The following is a 20,354-nucleotide window of genomic DNA, read 5'->3' on the forward strand; positions in this document are numbered from 1 at the left end:
GTTATCCCCGGTGTCCTGGGGTCAATATTTATCTCACAAACAACAGATTATCTGGGTCATTGTCACATTGCTGTGTGTGGGAGCTTGCTGTGCGCAAATTGGCTGCCCTGTTTCCCACATTACAACAGTGACTACACTCCAAAAGTACTTCATTAGCTGTAAAGCGCTTTGAGACGTCCGGTGGTCGTGAAAGGCGCTATATAAATGCAAGTCTTTCTTTTGCTTTCTCCGCCTCCTCTATTTCAAATAAAACAAAGCCAAGCCTATCCAATCTTTAGCTGCGTTTCGGTTTAGCTTGAGTGTGAGTTTTAGTCCATCGTCTTTAACATTGAAACATAGAAAATAGGAGCAGTAGGAGACCATTCGGCCCCTCTAGTCTGCACCGCCGTTCAATGTGATCATGGCTGATCCTCCATCTCAACACCATATTCCCGCTTTTTCCCCATTCCTCTTGCTGCCTTTTGTGCCGAGAAGTCTATCTGTCTCCCTCTTAAATATATTCAGTGACTTGGCCTCTCTCGGGAAATATGAGTGAAGCTAAGGCCTCCCAGCGTAAACCGGAGGTGGTTGACGGAAGGGAACAGGAGCGATGGGCTGGAGTCTGCCATTGCTGAATATCCCCCACCCCACCCCCGCCATCGTCCTGCTTTTTAGGCCCTCGATTCCCCCACCGCCCCCCCACTCCACCCCGGCACCACTCCCACATGCCAACACTCGCTTTCTCTAAACAGCCAGCTGCAGTTTTCACTCGCAGTCGGAGACCAGCTGCTGGAACATGTCGCAGGCCAGGGATGGAAGAGACGCCTTCAACTAAATATAAGTCAATGATGTAGGCTGGAGAAGCACTTGGAATCTGCTTGGTTCCCCCGCTCTGGGCGGGGAGGGAGAAGTGGGAGAGAGAAGGTATCAGGGCACACTCCACACACACACACACACACACACACACACACATACACACTTCACGGGGAGCGATCGGCACTGACTTTTCAGCAGTGTTAGAAGACGAGACAAAGGGGAGCTGCAAAGGCAACCGACCCAGGTAGGAGAATCGGGAAACCTTCCGATTGCAAGATGTTTCCGTGTTGCGTTATTAACACTTTAACCGGAGTAATGTTGGCATAATCTAAAATCATCATCATAGGCAGTCCCTCGGAATCGAGGAAGACTTGCTTCCATTCCTGAAGTGAGTCCTTAGGTGGCCGAATAGTCCAATACGGGAATTACAGTCCCTGTCACAGGTGGGACAGACAGTGGTTGAAGGAAAGGGTGGGTGGGGAGTCTGGTTTGCCGCACACTCCTTCCGCTGCCTGCGCTTGGTTTCTGCACGCTCTCGGCGACGAGACTCGAGGTGCTCAGCGCCCTCCCGGATGCTCTTCCTCCACTTAGGGCGGACTGGTCTTTGGCCGGGGACTCCCGGGTGTCGGGGTGGGGATGTTGCACTTTATCAGGGAGGCTTTGAGGGTGTCCTTGTGACGTTTCCTCTGCCCACCTTGGGCTCACTTGCCGTGTAGGAGTTCCGAGTAGAGCGCTGGCTTTGGGAGTCTCATATCTGGCATGCGGACACTGTGGCCCGCCCAGCGGAGCTGGTCGAGTGTAAAATAGAGACACAAGGAAAGACTTGCGTTCATATAGCGCCTTTCACAACCACTGGACGTCGCTTTTCAGCCAATGAAGTACTTTTTGGCGTGTAGTCGCTGACGCAATGTGGGAAATGCCTCAGCCAATTTGCGCACAGCAAAAACTAGAGACCCATCAATGCAAGATAGTCACTAATTAACCCAATGGGGAATTCAGGAGAAACTTCTTTCCCCAGAGAGTGGTGAGATTGTGGAACTTACTGTCACAGGGAGTGGTTGAGCCAATAGCTTAGAGGCTTTCAAATGGGAACTAGATGAGAACATGGGAGAAAAGGGGATAGAAAGATAGGCTGAAAGGCTGAGGTGAGGCGGATGGACAGGGAGAAGGCTGGTGTGGAGCATAAACACCGGCACAGACTGGCTGGGCCGAATGGGCTGTACATTCTATGGAATTCACATACACACAGGCTCAATCTGTTACACTCGGGAAATGGAAATCTCAGCTGATTTTTCTCTTTCACGTTCCTAGATTTGGATCAGCTGGGGTTAGGGTTAGCAACACAGGAGGCTGAGGAGAGATTTAATTGAAATAAAGAAAGATTTGCATTTATATAGCGCCTTTCATGACCACCGGACGTCTCAAAGCGCTTTGCAGCCAATGAGGTACCTTTTTGGAGTGTAGTCACTGTTGTAATGTGGGAAACGCGGCAACTAATTTGCGCACAGCAAGCTCCCACACACAGCAATGTGATAATGACCTGATAATTTGTTTTAGTGATGTTGATTGAGGGATAAATATTGGCCCCAGGACACCGGGGGTAAATATTGGCCAGGACACCGGGGTCCCCTGCTCTTTCTCAAACTATGGACCATGGGATCTTTTACGTTCACCTGAGAGGGCAAACGGGGCCTCGGTTTAACGCCTCATCCGAAAGATGGATAATTGAAGTGTTTAAAACTATGAGGGGCCTGGATAGAGTGGATAGGGAGGACCTATTTCCCTCAGCAGAGAGGTCAACAACCAAGGGGCATAGATTTAAAGTAATTGGGGGGAGGTTTAGAGGTGAGTTGAGGAGAAATGTTTTCACCCAGAGGGTGGTGGGGGTCTGGGGTGGAACTCACGGCCTGAAAGGGTGGTAGAGGCAGAAACCCTCACCACATTTAAAAAGTACCTGGATGTGCACTTGAAGTGCCGTAACCCACAGGGCTACGGACCCAGAGCTGGAAAGTAGGATTAGGCTGGGTAGCTCTTGGTCAGCTGGCGCAGACACGATGGGCCGAATGGCCTCCTTCCGTGCTGTAAATTTCTATGGAACCCTGGGAGATTGAAGTTAATTGCAGGGCCCGAGCTGAGTCGAGATAACTCAGCGGTCCTTAATCTGGGATCTTCTCGGGTCTACGCTGATTATTGCCTTGTTCACATTGGGAGTGTCAGGCTGGATTACCTGCTCAAGTCCCTGGAGTGCGGGTCTCGAACCCTCGACCTCCTGACTCCGAAGCGAGAGGGGGAAAGCTACCCACCGGGCCACGGCTGACACAAAGCGAGCTACGCCCATTGCTGGGGTAATTTCCACCTCAGCTACCAGCTGCAGTGGGGGAGTTCGATGCAGAGTAAAGCTCCCATTGCATTGGAACACAGACATGGGGGGTCATCGGACCGGCTAACTTCAACCTTTCCACCAACTATTGCGTTGGCCAAAGCATGGTATTCCTGCGTCCTCGTCACTGAGGTTTTAGTTTGCAATTCACAGCCTATCATTTGCCCCAATGCGTCTGTCTGCAGAATGCCAATGCTTCAAAGAACATAAGAATTAGGAGCAGGATCCGTCAGACAGCTCCTCAAGCCTGCTCTGACATTCAATAGGATCATGGCTGATCTTCCACCTCAACTCCACCTTCTTGCCCGATACCCCATAACATCATTGAGTATATTCAAGGCTGAGATAGATAGATCCTTGAACTAATGGGGAGTCAAGGGTTATGGGGAATAGGCAGAAAATTGAAGTCGTGGCCTGGAATGTCTGTAGCTCCACACTCTGGCCACCTGTGTTACTGCAGCTAGTGCTGTTTAATAAAGAGCAGGTCACCTGACCAACAGGTCGGCAGATTCCGGAATCTGCAACCATCTTACAGGTTGTGTGTTGTGTGATCTCAGAAGATATGACACTTGGCGACGAGAATGGGATGTAATCGGATAATACAAAGCTGAGATATTTGTTGGTGAAGGATTCAGCCAGCCGACAGAGAGACTTTGAGAGCTTCTCTGTTTTTGGAAACAGCTACAAATCCGAGGTAAATTACGAGCACACTTGGTTAAACTGGCAGAGGCAAAATGGCTGCCCAATGGGAGTTATAGGGCATCTGGGGGCATTTGAACATGACCGTGAAAGTTTCAGAGCGTATGTGGATCGGCTATAAATGTTTTTCATTGCAAATAACATCATCGAAACCATCGGTAATGAAGACAATAACCGGGCGGTGTTGGAATGAAAAAGAGCTATATTCTTTACTGAGGCCGGGCCCGAGTTGTATGAAACGCTGATAAATTTGCTTGTGCCTGACAAGCCAAAGGATACAACACTGAAACAGATTCTAACTAAGCTAGAATAACGTAACAGCCCCATTCTGTTAGAAATTGCTGAAAGTTATCATTTCGGAATACGAAATCAGAATGCCGAAGAAAATATCAGTGAGTACATTGTAGCATTAAAAAAGCTTTCTATTCACTGTAATTTTGGAGACTTTCAGAACCAAGCATTGCGAGACCACTTTGTTTGTGGGATGAAAAATGATGCAATCAGAAGAAATTTGTTAATGACGCCTAATTTGACTTTTAATTTAGCTTGTCAGACAGCTAGGTCGATGAGAATGGCTGACCAATATTCCCAAGAATTTCATACTAATTTCAGTCATCAGACAACCGAGGTGAATCGCCTGCAGGTTCAGAGTAAAAGGTGGGGCCCCAAAGTCTCAGAAACTGGAAATGGGAACAGAGCATGGACGTCCTGGTTTCGGTGCCTGGGACAACACATTGCTCAAAGTTGTCCATATGTGAAGGCAGAGTGTTTTGTCTGCAGGAAAACTGGGCATCTTGCGAAGGCATGCCGACTGAAGGGTAAACCAGCTTTCAAAGCTATGAGTAGAAATTCCCAGAGACTACATAGCATGGAAGAACAACAACAGGACGAGGAGATGTTAGAGTTAAACATCATCAGGAGCACGAGGTTAACAGACGGCAATTCAAAAAGTATCATAATCCACATCGATGCTGCAGGATTCAAGATACCCACGGAAATCGACACTGGTGCATCCGTGAGTGTAGTACCGGAGTCGCTATACCTCGACAAATTGTGGGATTTCCCATTGGAGAAAGCCAAGATAGAGCTGCTGGGCTACTCGGGAAAGAACATTCCGGTGGTAGGTTGTATCACCGTACCGGTGAAATACACGGATCAAGTTTAGAGCTTGCCTCTAATAGTAGTGGCAGGAGACAAGCTCTGAACTTGAGTTCTGAACTCGTAAGTCTGCCTTACTAGGAAGAAATTGGTTGGGATCACTGAAGCTGGATTGGAGTGAGGTTTTTCCTGTTAAAACGAGATTTGCATCCAACATTGATGTCATCAAGAAGTATCCGAAGGTGTTCTGCAAAACGGGCAGTCCGATCAAAGGCTTCAAGGTGAGTGTCAGGGTACAGAAGGACGCTAGACCAGTTTACTACAAGCCACGTTCCGTACCATATGCACTCAAGGAGAAAGTTGAGCAAGAACTCAAAAGACTAGAGACTGAGAACATTATTTGTAAGTTAGATCGATGTAATTGGGCTACACCCATTGTTGTTGTACCTAAGTCCGATGGTAAGGTAAGATTGTGTGGTGATTATAAAGTAACCGTAAACCAAGTTCTAGAGGGTAATGTCCCCAATACATTGCCAAATATAGAAGATTTGTTCACAATGTTGACAGGTGGTCAGATTATCTCAAAGTTGCCTACTACGAATGTCTACTTACAGCTTGAACTAGATGAGGAGTCCAAGTCATGCTTGATTATAAATACTCATCTAGGCTTATATCAATTTAATAGGGTACCATTTGGAGTGTCTTCCGCCCCTGCCATATTTCAAGGGGTGATGAACCAGATTTTGAAGAGGTAGTAGGTTATTTAGATGACATACTAATTTCAGCACCTTACAGGCAAATTCATAATAACATATTGAATGAAGTGCTCAATGACTAGAGAAGCACAGAGTACGAGTGACTGCTCGCAAATGTGAGTTATTTCAAAACTCAGTGGAGTACTTAGGGTACAGAGTAGACAAAGATGGTTTACATCCAACCATGGGAAAGCTGGATGCAATCAGAAATGCACCCACTCGCAAGAATATCACTGAACTTCGATCATTTTTGGGTCTTTTGAACCATACCATTCTGGGAAGTTCCTCCCAAGTTTGGCTACAGTATTACATCCACTGAATGACCTATTGAAAAAACAGGTTCATTGGAAGTGGTCCAAAGAATGCGATATAGCATTCAAGGAGTGTAAAAGCAACTTGGTAGAGAGCATCATGTTAGTTCACTATGACGTATTTCAGGAGATCAAGCTAGCATGTGATGCATCTCTGTATGGAGTTGGGGCAGTAATCTCTCATGTATTACGTAGTGGGGAGGAGAGACCAATTGCTTTTGCTTCATGCACTCTCAGTGCCAGTGAGCATAATTATGCACAAATCGAAAGGGAAGCTTTGGCATTAATTTTTGGGGTCAAGAAGTTCCACAAATACTTGTATGGTCATAAATTTACTCTCGATATGGACCATAAGCCCCTAACAGCAATCCTTCATCCAAAGACCCCAGTTCCAACATTAGTTGCAGCCCGAATGCAGAGATGGGCTATGACTTTGTCAGCGTATATATATATGATATAGAATACAGACGATCAGCTGATCACAGTAATGCTGATGCTATGTCTAGATTGCCTTCCCCATCACAAGTTACACCCGATAGGTAAGAGGTGTTCTATTTTTCATACATTGATGAACTGCCAGTCACTGCTGAAGAGATTGGTAGAGCAACCAAATGTGACCCAGTTATGTCAAAGGTGTATGAGTATATTGCAAACGGATGGCCAAATCAGGTAAAGATATTCATCCATTCTTCATTCGTAGGAATGAATTATCAGTCGATAAAGATTGTATCATGTGGGGTGCAAGAGTGTTATACCAAATAAATTCAGGTCCAAATTATTAGAAGACCTCCATGACTAGCAACTGGGAATGTGCTTGACCAAGAGTTTTGCATGCAGTTACTTATGGTGGCCAGGTCTTGATAAAGATATAGAGTACATCGTAAGTCAGTGTACAACATGTCAATCGGTAAGCAAGCAACCACTATCAGTACCATTACAGCCATGGAAATGACCTCTGAGGGTATGGCAAAGGCTACACATTGATTTTGCTGAGTTAGAAGGACAACAATTGTTCATTGTGATTGATAGTCATTTGGTGGGTTGAGCTATTTCCAATGTGGAAAATAACAACAAGTAAAACATTAGATATTTTGCGAAGATTATTTTCTTCATTTGGCCTCCCAGAAGAAATTGTTTCGGATAATGGACCACAATTTCGTTCAGAAGAATTTGCACATTTCACGGACAAAAATGCTGTGAAACATACCAAGGTTCCACCAGCAGAGCGCACTGTACAAATTGTAAAACGTGCCCTCATCAAACAAATGTTGGATCCAAATCCAAAGAAACGACAGTTGTCATTGGACCACAAATTGGCTAATTTTCTAATAACGTATTGTAATACTCCTCACACAACTACTGGTAGAACACCAGCAGAGTTGTTTCTCAAGCGACAGCCATGAACCAGATTCTCGTTGTTAAAACCAAACTTGGTACAGTCCGTAGAAGAGACACAATTAGGACAGAATCATGATAGAGGTAAAGTAAAAGAGAGAAGTGTGAAATTGAATCAGAAGGTGAGAGTGAAGAACCATCACCATAAATGGTTAAAGTGGTTACCAGGAAGAGTGGTGAAGATATGTGGTCCTTGCACATATTTGGTCAAGATATTTGATCATGGACAGGTTAGGTTTGTTCACATTGATCATATTTTACCTACAGACATGGAAGTAGTTGAGAGTGAGAGTGATTCAATTATTTCTGACGCATCAGATAGTTTTGATACACCAGTAGCATATCCTACATCCAATGTACTGGAAATAAATCCAAGAGAAAGTCAGAATTTAGGTCTGAGTCCGAGTCAGGAAAACAAACAGTCCGAAGTTAGAGAATTCAAATGGAAATCAAGGGCATCCCTTGGAGGAAAACTTCCCTCAGGATCAGCCTCGAATGAGTTTCAATTCGACACCATGTTTGGAAGGTTTTGTTCGATTGCGAAAGTATCCTCTTTGAAACAGAAAACAACTGGTTAAACTTGATTTGTAAATGGCCAAGATCAGATCAGCCATGATCATATTGAATGGCGGAGCAGGCTCGAGAGGCTGAATGGCCAATTCCTGCTATTTCAGATGTTCTTAGTTTCATATCCCTTGATTCTCCTAGAGTCCAAAAATCTATCGATCTCAGCCTTGAATATACTCAATGACTGAGCCTCCAGAGCCCTCTGGGGCAGAGAATTCCAAAGATTCACCACCCTCTGAGTGAAGAAATTCCTCCTCATCTCAGTCCTAAATGGCCGACCACTTATCCTGAGACTGTGACCCCTGGTTCTAGACTCCCCAGCCCGGGGGAAACATCCTCTCTGCATCTACCCTGTCAATCCACCTCAGAATCTTATATGTTTCAATGTGATCACCTCTCATTCTTCTAAACTCCAGAGAGTATAGGCCCAATCTTCTCAATCTCTCATCATAGGACAACCCTCTCATCCCAGAGATCAATCTAGTAACATAAGAACATAAGAAATAGGAGCAGGAGTCGGCCATTTGGCCCCTCGAGCCTGCTCCGCCATTCAATAAGATCATGGCTGATCTGACCATGGACTCAGCTCCACTTCCCTGCCCGCTCCCCATAACCCTTGACTCCCTTATCGTTCAAAAATCTGTCTATCTCCACCTTAAATATATTCAACGACCCAGCCTCCACAGCTCTCTGGGGCAGAGAATTCCAAAGATTCATGACCCTCTGAGAGAAGAAATTCCTCCTCATCTTTTTAAATGGGCGACCCCTTATTCTGAAACTACGCCCCCTAGTTCTAGATTCCCCCACGAGGGGAAACATCCTCTCTGCATCCACCTTGTCAAGTCCCCTCAGTATCTTATACGTTTCAATAAGATCACCTCTCATTCTTCTAAACTCCAATGGGTACAGGCCCAACCTGCTCAACCTTTCTTCATAAGACAACCCTTTCATCTCAGGAATCAACTGAGTGAACCTTCTCTAAACTGCCTCCAATGCACCAACTGAAAAGAATAGATGCCTTTGAGAAGGTACATGTTGAGTACACAACATATGGAACGACGAGCGTTCTCTCCATGATACAATAAACAATCGGATCTGAGTCCATGATGTCAAGGGGGATAGAGTCTACATGCGTTAGTTAGCTGCCCCACAGAGCATTCACAATTTAGTAGGATCACCCTTCTATCACCCCTGCTGTGAATGAATGAAGCATTTCTCAAACTGCTGTCTCACTATTGCTAGTCGAGGCTTGAATTTGGATATAGATATCGCTGATGGTGATGCAATCTGTCTGAGAGTGGTTGACCCACTTCTGACCAGTCCTGTTGTGCCACTGAACACATGGTGTTCAGGTCTCACATGATGGAGTCTACACTTCAGGGACCCGCTCAGTCTGGTTAACTCCCCACCCACCCACCATGAAGCTGAGGGCACGAAAAGTTAGCTGGCAATTTAGTAGCGTAGATGGATTGATCTCTGATAAGCAATTCCCCCTCCAACCTTTCTCACTCTCTCTCTCTCTCTCTCTCCCTCACCCCTGAGTCGGAAGATTGTGGGTTCAAGTCCCACTCCAGGAACTTGAGCACAAAGTCTAGGCTGACACTTTCAGTGCAGTGCTGAGGGGGCGCTGTACTGTCGGAGGTGACGTCTATCGGACGAGACGTTAAACTGAGGCCCTGTCTGCCCTCTCAGGTGGACGTAAAAGATCCCACGGCCACTATTTCGAAGAAGAGCAGGAGAGTTCTCCCCGGTGTCCTGGGGTCAACATTTATCCCTCAATCAACATCGTTAAAACAGATTATCTGGTCATTTATCACGGTGCTGTTTCTGGGAACTTGCTGTGCGCAAATTGGCTGCTGCGTTTCCCACAATACTGCAGTGACTACACTCCAAAAGTACTTCATTGGCTGTAAAGCACTTCGGGTGGACCTGAGGTTGTGAAAGGCGCTATGTAAATGTAAGGCTTTCTTTACTTCTCTATTGTCTTGATGTTGCTTAATGTTCCTCTGAATATTCCTTTCTAGTTCTGCCTCAGCTCCAAATATCCCTGCCTCGGCTCTCTTCTTCTTCGCTGCATTCTTGCTGCTGAAATCAGGACTCATTGCACCTAATCTACCTCAAAGAGCGGTTAACCACTTTACCTCCGGTAGTCTTCGTCCTGCAAGCTACAGTAATGGTGTCCAAACCTTCATGTTCATCTGTGCCATCGGCTGTTAACAGAGGCGTACCACCAGCCACCAATAAACTGTAGCCATGAATACCATTGAATTCCAGCGATGGTTCACTGAGGCTGCCAGGAACTAAAAGATCCTACATGATTACACTGAATCAGATTGAAATCTGAGTATTGAGGATGTAACTTGTAGAGTGGACAAGGGCGAATCAGTGGATGTGGTGTATTTAGACTTTCAAAAGGCATTTGACAAGGTCCCAAACAAGAGATTAGTATGCAAAATTAAAGCACGTGGTATTGGGGTAATGTATTGACGTGGATAGAGAACTGGTTGGCAGACAGGAAGCAGAGAGTCGGAATAAACGGGTCCTTTTCAGAATGGCAGGCAGTGACTAGTGGGGTGCCGCAAGGTTCAGTGCTGGGACCCCAGCTACTTACAATATACATTAATGATTTAGATGAAGGAATTGAATGTAATATCTCCAAGTTTGCAGATGACACTAAGCTGGGAGGCAGTGTGAGCTGTGAGGAGGCTGCGAAGAGGTTGCAGGGTGACTTGGACAGGTTAGGTGAGTGGGCAAATACATGGCAGATGCGGTATAATGTAGATAAATATGAGGTTATCCACTTTGGTGGTAAAAACAGGAAGGCAGATTATTATCTGAATGGTGGCAGATTAGTAAAAGGGGAGGTACAACGAGACCTGGGTGTCATGGTACATCAGTCATTGAAAGTTGGCATGCAGGTACAGCAGGCAGTGAAGAAGGCAAATGGCATGTTGACCTTCATAGCGAGAGGATTTGAGTATAGGAGCAGGGAGGTCTTCCTGCAGTTGTACAGGGTCTTGGTGAGGCCTCACCTGGAATATTGTGTTCAGTTTTGGTCTCCTAATCTGAGGAAGGACATTCTTTCTATTGAGGGAGTGCAGCGAAGGTTCACCAGACTGATTCCCAAGATGACAGGACTGACATATGAAGAAAGATTGGATCGACTAGGCTTATATTCAATGTAATTTAGAAGAATGAGAGGGGATCTCATAAAATTCTGAGGGGATTGGACAGGTTAGATGCAGGAAGAATGTTCCCGATGTTGGGGAAGTCCAGAACCAGGGTCACAGTCTAAGGGTACGGGGTAAGCCATTTAGGACCAAGATGAGGAGAAGCTTCTTCACTCAGAGAGTTGGGAACCTGTGGAATTCTTTACCACAGAAAGTTGTTGAGGCCAGTTCGTTGGATATATTCAAAAGGGAGTTAGATGTTACGGCTAAAGGGATCAAGGGGTATGGAGAGAAAGCAGGAATGGGGTACTGAAGTTGCATGATCATCCATGATCATATTGAATGGTGGTGCAGGCTCGAAGGGCCGAATGGCCTACTCCTGCACCTATGTTCTATGTTTCTATGTTTCTATGTTTCCACATTTGCTCATTAAGTATTTCACATGGCGAGCGTCTTTGCGAACATCCAATAAGGCCACAGGTTTTTGCAAGTCGCTGAAGAACATAAGACTAAGGAGCAGGAGTTGGCCATTCACCCTCGAGCCTGCTCCATCATCCAATATGATCATGGCTGATCTGCTATCTCAACTCCACCTTCCCACCCAAACCCCATATCATCATTAAATATATTCAAAGCTGAGATAGATAGATTCTTAAACTATAGGGGAAACCTAGAAACATAGAAACATAGAAAATAGGTGCAGGAGTAGGCCATTCAGCCCTTCGAGCCTGCACCACCATTCAATAAGATCATGGCTGATCATTCCCTCAGTACCTCTTTCCTGCTTTCTCTCCATACCCCTTGATCCCTTTAGCCGTAAGGGCCATATCTAACTCCCTCTTGAATATATCCAATGAACTGGCATCAACAACTCTCTGCAGCAGGGAATTCCACAGGTTCACAACTCTCTGAGGGAAGAAGTTTCTCCTCATCTCAGTCCTAAATTGGCTACCCCTTATCTTAAGACTGTGTCCTCTGGTTCTGGACTTCCCCAACAGTGGGAACATTCTTCCCACATCTAACATCTAACCTGTCCAGTTCCGTCAGAATGTTATACGTTTCTATGAGATCCCCTCTCATCCTTCTAAACTCCAGTGTATAAAGGCCCAGTTGATCCAGTCTCTCCTTATATGTCAGTCCAGCCATCCCAGGAATCAGTCTGGTGAACCTTCGCTGCACTCCCTCAATAGCAAGAATGTCCTTCCTCAGATTAGGAGACCAAAACTGAACACAATATTCCAGGTGAGGTCTCACCAAGGCCCTGTACAACTGCAGGAAGACCTCCCGGCTCCTATACTCAAATCCCCTAGCTATGAAGGCCAACATGCCATTTGCCTTCTTCATCGCCTGCTGTACCTGCATGCCAACCTTCAATGACTGATGAACCATGACACCCAGGTCTCGTTGCACCTCCCCTTTTCCTAATCTGCCGCCATTCAGATAATATTCTGCCTTCGTGTTTTTGCCACCAAAGTGGAGTCAAGGGTTATGGGGAATAGGCAGAAAATTGAAATTGTAGCCAAGACCACATCAGCCATAATCTCATTAAATGGCGGAGCAAGCCCGAGTGGCCGTAGGACCTACTCCTAATCCTATTTCTTATGTTCTTAATTTCATTTCCCTTGATTCCCTTAATATCCAAAAATCTAGCGATCTCAGCCTTGAATATACTCAACAACTGAGCATCCACAGCCCTCTGGGGCAGAGAATTCCATTTCTCCTCATCTCAGTCCTAAATGTCCGACCCCTTATTCTGAGACTGTGCCCCTTGGTTCTAGACTCCCCAGCCCGGGGGAAACACCCTCTCAGCATCTACCCTGTCAATCCCCCTCAAAATCTTGTATGTTTCAATGTGATCGCCTCTCATTCTTCTAAACTCGAGAGAATATAGGCCTAGTGTACTCAATCTCTGACCGCCTATTTCCAGCTCCGTAACATCGCCTATCTCCGCCCTTGCCTCAGCTCATCCGTTGCTGAAGCCCTCATCCATGCCTTTGTTACCTCTAGACTTGACTATTCCAACGCACTCCTGGCTGGCCTCCCACAATCTACCGTACGTAAACTAGAGGTCATCCAAAACTCGGCTGCCCGCGTCCTAACTCGTACCAAGTCCCACTCACCCATCACCCCCTGTGCTCGCTGCCCCGTGTCCTAACTCGCACCAAGTCCCGCTCCCCCATCACCCCCTGCGCTCGCTGACCTACATTGGCTTCCAGTTAAGCAATGCCTCGATTTCAAAATTCCCATCCTTATTTTCAAATCCCTCCATGGCCCTCGCCCCTCCCTATCTCTGTAATCTCCTCCAGCCCCAAACCCCCCCCCCCCCCCCCAAGATGTCTCCGTTCCTCTAATTCTGCCCTCCTGAGCATCCCTGATTGTAATCGCTCAACCATCGGTGGCCGTGCCTTCTGTTGCCTGGGCCCCAAGCTCTGGAACTCCCTCCCTAAACCTCTCCGCCTCTCTACCTCTCTCTCCTGCTTCAAGACGTTCCTTAAAACCTACCTCTTTGACCAAGCTTTTTGTCACCTGCCCTAATTTCTACTTATGCGGCTCGGTGTTAAATGTTTTATCTCATCGTACTCCTGTGAGGCGCCTTGGGATGTTTCACTATGTTAAAGGTTAACGTTATTGTTGTTGTTGTTGTTGTTCACACTACACCCCCCCCCCCCCCCCCCCCAGGTCAGTGTGTCTTCAGTTTAACACGTTTAACTCTCAGTCAGCAGGTTGTGGTTTCGATCCCAACTACAGGCTATGAAGGCCTTAGAGAGGGTGTGGAGGAGATTTCCGAGAATGGTGCCAGGGATGAGGGACTTCAGTGACGTGGATAGACTGGAGAAGCTGGGGTTGGTCTCCTTGGAGCAGAGAAGGTTGAGAGGAGATTTGATCGAGGTGTTCAAAATCATGAGGGGTCTGGACAGAGTAGATCGAGAGAGAAACTGTTCCCATTGGTGGAAGGGTGGAGAACCAGAGGACACAGATTTAAGGTGATTGGCAGAAGAACCAAAGGCGACATGAGGGAAAACGTTTTTACACAGCGAGTGGTTAGGATCTGGAATGCGCTGCCTGAAAGATTCAATCGTGGCTTTCAAAAGGGAATTGGATAAGTACCTGAAGGAATATAGTTTGCAGGGCTACGGGGAAAGGGCGGGGGAGTGGGACTGGCTGAGGTGCTCTTGCAGAGAGCCGGCACGGGCTCGACGGGCCGAATGGCCTCCTTCTGTGCTGTAACCGTTCTCTGATTCTGCAGCACATAGTCTAGGCTGATATTTCAGTACGGTACCGAGGGAAGACTGCACTGTTGGAGGTGGCAACTTCTGGATGAACTATTGGACTAAGGCCCTATCGACCTCTTCAGGTAGATGATAAAGGTCCCTTGACCATACCAACAATGGCGGACAGGCAAAGGTCCATCTGGTCTATTCAACCTGCCCTACAGAACTGCGATGCCTTGTGTATCACAATATGCACAATCCCCACCCCACTCAAAACTGCATGGTATCCTAGGAGAGGCAAAAAACAGATAGAGACCCAGCTCAATTTGGGGGTGGGGGGGGGGAATTCTGGGAAATTCCTCTCTGACCTCCACCCTCCCCCCTCCCCACTGTCACCCTCCCCCCCCCCACCTGCTCCCTTCCAGCCCAGTCAATCAAATTAGTCCAAAAGGTCACTCTGGCCTTGACTGAAGAACATAAGAATTAGTAGCAGGAGTAGGCCATTCGGCCCCTTGATCCTGCTCCGCCATTCAATGAGATCATAGCTGATCTTCTACCTCAACTCCACTTTCCTGCACTATCCCCATATCCCTTGATTTTCTTACTATCCAAAAATCTATCGATCCCTGTCTTGAATATACTCAGCGACTGAGCCTCCACAGCCCTCTGGGGCAGAGAATTCCAAAGATTCACCACCCTCTGAGTGAAGAAATTCCTCCTCACCTCAGTCCTAAATGGCCAACCCCTTATTCTGAGACTATGACCCCTGGTTCTAGACTCCCCAGCCCGGGGGGGAAACATCCTCCCTGCATCTACCCTGTCAAGCCCTGTAAGAATTTTGTATGTTTCATTGAGATCACCTCTCATTCTTCAAAACTCGAGAGAATATAGGCCTAGTGTACTCAATCTCTCCTCATAGGACAATCCCCCATCCCAGGAATAAGTCTGGTGAACATTTGTTGCACTCCCTCAATGACGAGTATATCCTTCCTTAGGTAAGGAGATCAAAACTTTGCACAATACTCCAGGTGTGGTCTCACCAGGACCTGATATAATTGCAGTAAGACATCTTTACTCTTATACTCAAACGCTTTTGTACAAGTTGATCACCGCCCCGGCCAGAAACAGGCCCAACTTTCGCTCAAAAAGGAATTCAGCGGTCCACTATTTTCTGGGAAAAGAACCACATCTTGACACCTAACCTTGATCCGGCCGTGTCCAACTTAATTGAAGAAGAGCAGGTGGAGATCTCCCCATTCCCTGGTCAACATTTATCACGCAAACAACACCAATATTTATCTCATCACTGTTTGTGGGAGCTTACTCATCATCATCATCATAGGCAGTCCCTCGGAATCGAGGAAGACTTGCTTCCACTCTTAACATGAGTCCTTCGGTGGCTGAACAGTCCGGTACAAGAGCCACAGTCCCTGTCACAGGTGGGACAGATAGTCGTTGAGGGAAAAGGTGGGTGGGACAGGTTTGCCGCACGCTCCTTCCGCTGCCTGCGCTTGATTTCTGCATGCTCTCGGCGACGAGACTCGAGGTGCTCAGCGCCCTCCCGGATGCACTTCCTCCACTTAGGGCGGACTGGTCTTTGGCCCAGGGACTCCCAGGTGTCGGTGGGGATGATGCACTTTATCAGGGAGGCTTTGAGGGTGTCCCTGTAACGTTTCCGCTGCCCACCTGGGGCTCGTTTGCCGTGAAGGAGTTCCGAGTAGAGCGCTTGCTTTGGGAGTCTCGTGTCGGGCATGCGGACAATGTGGCCCTGCCCAGTGGAGCTGATCGAGTGTGGTCAGTGCTTCGATGCTGGGGAGCTTACTATGGGCAAATGGGCTGCTGCGTTTCCCATCAAAAAACTACAGTACCCACACTTTAAAACTAATTCATTGGCTGTAAAGACCTTTGAGGCATCCTGAGAGAGTGAACATCTCTACGTAGATGCAAGGTTATTCTTTAACCACTACATCTTGACCTATCTTATCTCCTCTCCTCCTCTTTAAGGCCATGTGAGTTCTTGGTGTTGAAATTTCCCTTTATTTGCGCCCCGTGGGTATCACGGTTAGGGGCTAACGGGGCGGGGCGGGCGGGTTTAATTGACCCCGAGATTTTGGGGGCGATTTACCGTTTTCGCCGCACCCCGCGACTTGATCCCTGGATCGGCGCACATCTGGCAGTGATGTCATCAACGTGCGCAGACCCCTCCCCCTTTGCGCCCCGCGGGGGAAATCGCCCCGTGGTACGCGAGGCTGGTGCCGGCCCGTTGGCCGCGCACGCTTCGCGGGGAGCCGACAGCCGCCCGGGGCGCCCCTTAAACGACCGGCCAAGTGCACCCCGGGCCGCCATTTTTTTTTTGTCGGGCGACTTTTCCGTCGGCCCGACAATGGCGGCCCTCGTATCGACCAGGCCGTCATCGTGTAGCCCGGCACCTCCTCTGTGTGCGCTGATCCACCGGCCCGGTCCAGATTGTCCTCGGTGTCCCAGTGGTGGCCACTAAAGGCTCATTCAGAGTCCGCAGCGGCCCTCCCCTTTAATTGGAGGTGCATCGAGACCTGGGTGTCATGGTACATCAGTCATTGAAAGTTAGCATGCAGGTACAGCAGGTGGTGAAGAAAGCAAATGGTATGTTGGCCTTCATAGCGAGGGGATTTGAGTATAGGAGCAGGGAGGTCTTAATGCAGTTGTACAGGGCCTTGGTGAGGCCTCACCTGGAATATTGTGTTCAGTTTTGGTCTCCTAGTCTGAGGAAGGACGTTCTTGCTATTGAGGGAGTGCAGCGAAGGTTCACCAGACTGATTCCCAGGATGGCAGGACTGAAATATGAGGAGAGACTGGATCGACTGGGCCTATATTCAATGACGTTTAGAAGAATGAGAGGGGATCTCATAGAAACATATAAAATTCTGACGGGACTGGACAGGTTAGATGCAGGAAGAATGTTCCCAATGTTGGGGAAGTCCAGAACCAGGGGTCACAGTCTAAGGAATAAGGGGTAAGCCATTTAGGACAGAGATGAGGAGAAACTCCTTCACTCAGAGAATTGCGAACTTGTGGAATTCCCTACCGCAGAGAGTTGTTGAGGCCAGTTTGTTAGATATATTCAAGAGGGAGTTAGATGTGGCCCTTACGGCTAAAGGGATCAAGTGGTATGGAGAGAAAGCAGGAAAGGGGTACTGAGGGAATGATCAGCCATGATCTTATTGAATGGTGGTGCAGGCTCGAAGGGCCGAATGGTCTACTCCTGCACCTATTTTCTATGTTTCTATGTTTCTCAGCACTACGCGTAATGCTGACCTGTTCAGCCGGGCGCTGATCTCGGCTCCTCGCTGACGCCTCGGGACCGTTCCTCTAGCGAGCTGGAGCCCCCTCAGACAGCGCTGCGCCCCGTTTGTGGGGTGCTAAAGGACAATTTCACACCAGGGGCAGGAATTCTGCCCCGAGCATTAACTGACCCCGGCCCGGAAGGTTACTGCTCCCCCGGACCGGCTTCGGGACAATCGCGTCCCCCGTTTGTCCCTGCCTTGTGTTGAGCTAAAACAGTTTATTGGAAGACACACTGTCCCTTGCAGAGTGTCCCATGGCTGTGGAAGACTGAGGTTCACTGAAGGCTAAAAGAAAGAAGACAACATTTTTTTTATTTATATAGAGCCGTTCACGATCACTGGGCGTCTCAAAGCACTTTACAGCCAACGAAGTACTTTTTGGAGTGTAGTCACTGTTGTAATGTGGGAAACGCCAATTTGCGCACAGCAAGCTCCCACAAACAGCAATGTGATAATGACCAAATCATCTGTTTTTGTTATGTTGATTGTGGGATAAATATTGGCCCCAGGACACTGGGTTTAACCCCCCTGTTCTTCTACAAAATAGTGCCATGAGATCTTTTACGCCCACCTGAGAGAGCAGACAGGGCCTCGGATTAATGTCTCATCCGAAAGTCAGCACCTCCGACAGTGCAGCACTCCCTCAGTACTGCCCCTCCGACAGTGCGGCACTCCCTCAGTACTGCCCCTCCGACAGTGTGGCGCTCCCTCAGTACTGCCCCTCCGGCAGTGCGGCGCTCCCTCAGTACTGTCCCTCCAACAGTGTGGCGCTCCCTCAGTACTGCCCCTCCGACAGTGAGGCGCTCCCTCAGTACTGCCCTCCGACAGTGCGGGGCTCCCTCAGTACTGACCCTCCGACAGTGCGGCGCTCCCTCAGTACTGCCCCTCCGACAGTGCGGGGCTCCCTCAGCACTGCCCCTCCGACAGTGCGGCACTCCCTCAGCACTGCCCCTCCGACAGTGCAGGGCTCCCTCAGTACTGCCCCTCCGACAGTGTGGCGCTCCCTCAGTACAGCCCCTCCGATAGTGTGGCGCTCCCTCAGTACTGACCCTCCGACAGTGCGGCGCTCCCTCAGTACTGCCCCTCCAACAGTGCGGGGCTCCCTCAGCACTGCCCCTCCGACAGTGCGGCACTCCCTCAGCACTGCCCCTCCGACAGTGCGGCGCTCCCTCAGTACTGTCCCTCCGACAGTGCGGCGCTCCCTCAGTACTGTCCCTCCGACAGTGCGGCGCTCCCTCAGTACTGTCCCTCCAACAGTGTGGCGCTCCCTCAGTACTGTCCCTCCGACAGTGCGGCGCTCCCTCAATACTGCCCCTCCGACAGTGCGGCGCTCCCTCAGTACTGTCCCTCCGACAGTGCGGCGCTCCCTCAGTACTGCCCCTCCGACAGTGCGGCGCTCCCTCAGTACTGCCCCTCCGACAGTGCGGCGCTCCCTCAGTACTGTCCCTCCGACAGTGCGGCGCTCCCTCGGTACTGCCCCTCCGACAGTGCGGCGCTCCCTCGGTACTGCCCCTCCGACAGTGCGGCGCTCCCTCAGTACTGCCCCTCCGGCAGTGCGGCGCTCCCTCAGTACTGTCCCTCCAACAGTGTGGCGCTCCCTCAGTACTGCCCCTCCGACAGTGAGGCGCTCCCTCAGTACTACCCCTCCAACAGTGCGGGGCTCCCTCAGTACTGACCCTCCGACAGTGCGGGGCTCCCCCAGAACTGACGCTCCGACAGTGCGGCGCTTACTCAGTACTGCCCCTCCGACAGTGCGGCACTCCCTCAGCACTGCCCCTCCGACAGTGCAGGGCTCCCTCAGCACTGCCCCTCCGACAGTGCGGCGCTCCCTCAGCACTGCACTGGGAATATCAGCCTAGATTTCTGTGCTGCAGTCTCTGGAGTGGGACTTGAACCCACAACCTTCTGTTTCTGAGCTAAAGAAAGAAAGTACTTGCATTGCATTGCTATAGCGCCTCAGGATGTCCCAACGCGCTTTACAGCCAATGAAGCACTTTCGGAAGTGTAGTCGATGTGTTGCAGGGAACCCGGCAGCCAATTCGAGCACAGCCTGGGTAGGAGCACTGTCACTGAGGCAAGCCTGACGGAATAAAAATATGACAAGTGCGAGCTGCCTATTTTCAGCCTGTTTTAAAAAATAAAAGTGAGTTTAGAAATAAACGCGCGTGCTCATCAGTATCAGGGCCGGAAACTGCTGTTCAACGTCAGAGCAAATTTATAGCCCTTGTTCCAAACCTTATTTTATATTTTGCTGACTGTGAGAAACTGGAGCTGGCCAGACGGAATCGCTTGCATTGACGCTGTCATGACCTTAGAACAGGGGAGACTGCGGGGAGATTTAATTGAGGTGTATAAGATTAAGAGGGGCCTGGATAGAGTGGATAGGACGGACCTGTTTCCCTTGGCAGAGAAGTAAATGGGGGGGAGCCTTGAGGTCGGAGGCTTCCATCGTACGAACACCTCCGACCCAGAAAAACTCTACGAAAGTACCCGGTGGTCCCGGAGGAAAGTAGGATCCCGGTCAGAGGCCGAAATTGTCTGCGCAGCACACGGGGAGACATGCTGGAGTCACGTGAGCCTGGACCACCAATCACCATGCAGTATTCTCATTGATAAAAATGGGAGCTCTGTTTGTCCGAGTTCCCAATA

The 20,354-nt window shown here is 48.8% G+C and overlaps 1 protein-coding gene across 1 annotated transcript in view; it reads left to right on the plus strand.

The window, feature by feature from the left end:
• The first annotated feature begins 770 nt into the window (after positions 1 to 770).
• Positions 771 to 20,354, plus strand: part of LOC139262825 (myozenin-2) — a 45,345-nt gene continuing 25,761 nt past the window's right edge. Inside the window, exon 1 of the mRNA XM_070877993.1 lies at positions 771 to 1,039. The gene's annotated coding sequence lies outside the window, so the exon portion shown is untranslated. The remainder of the gene's footprint in view (positions 1,040 to 20,354) is intronic.

Source organism: Pristiophorus japonicus, chromosome 4 (assembly GCF_044704955.1).
Source record: "Pristiophorus japonicus isolate sPriJap1 chromosome 4, sPriJap1.hap1, whole genome shotgun sequence".
Lineage (NCBI taxonomy): Eukaryota > Metazoa > Chordata > Chondrichthyes > Pristiophoridae > Pristiophorus > Pristiophorus japonicus.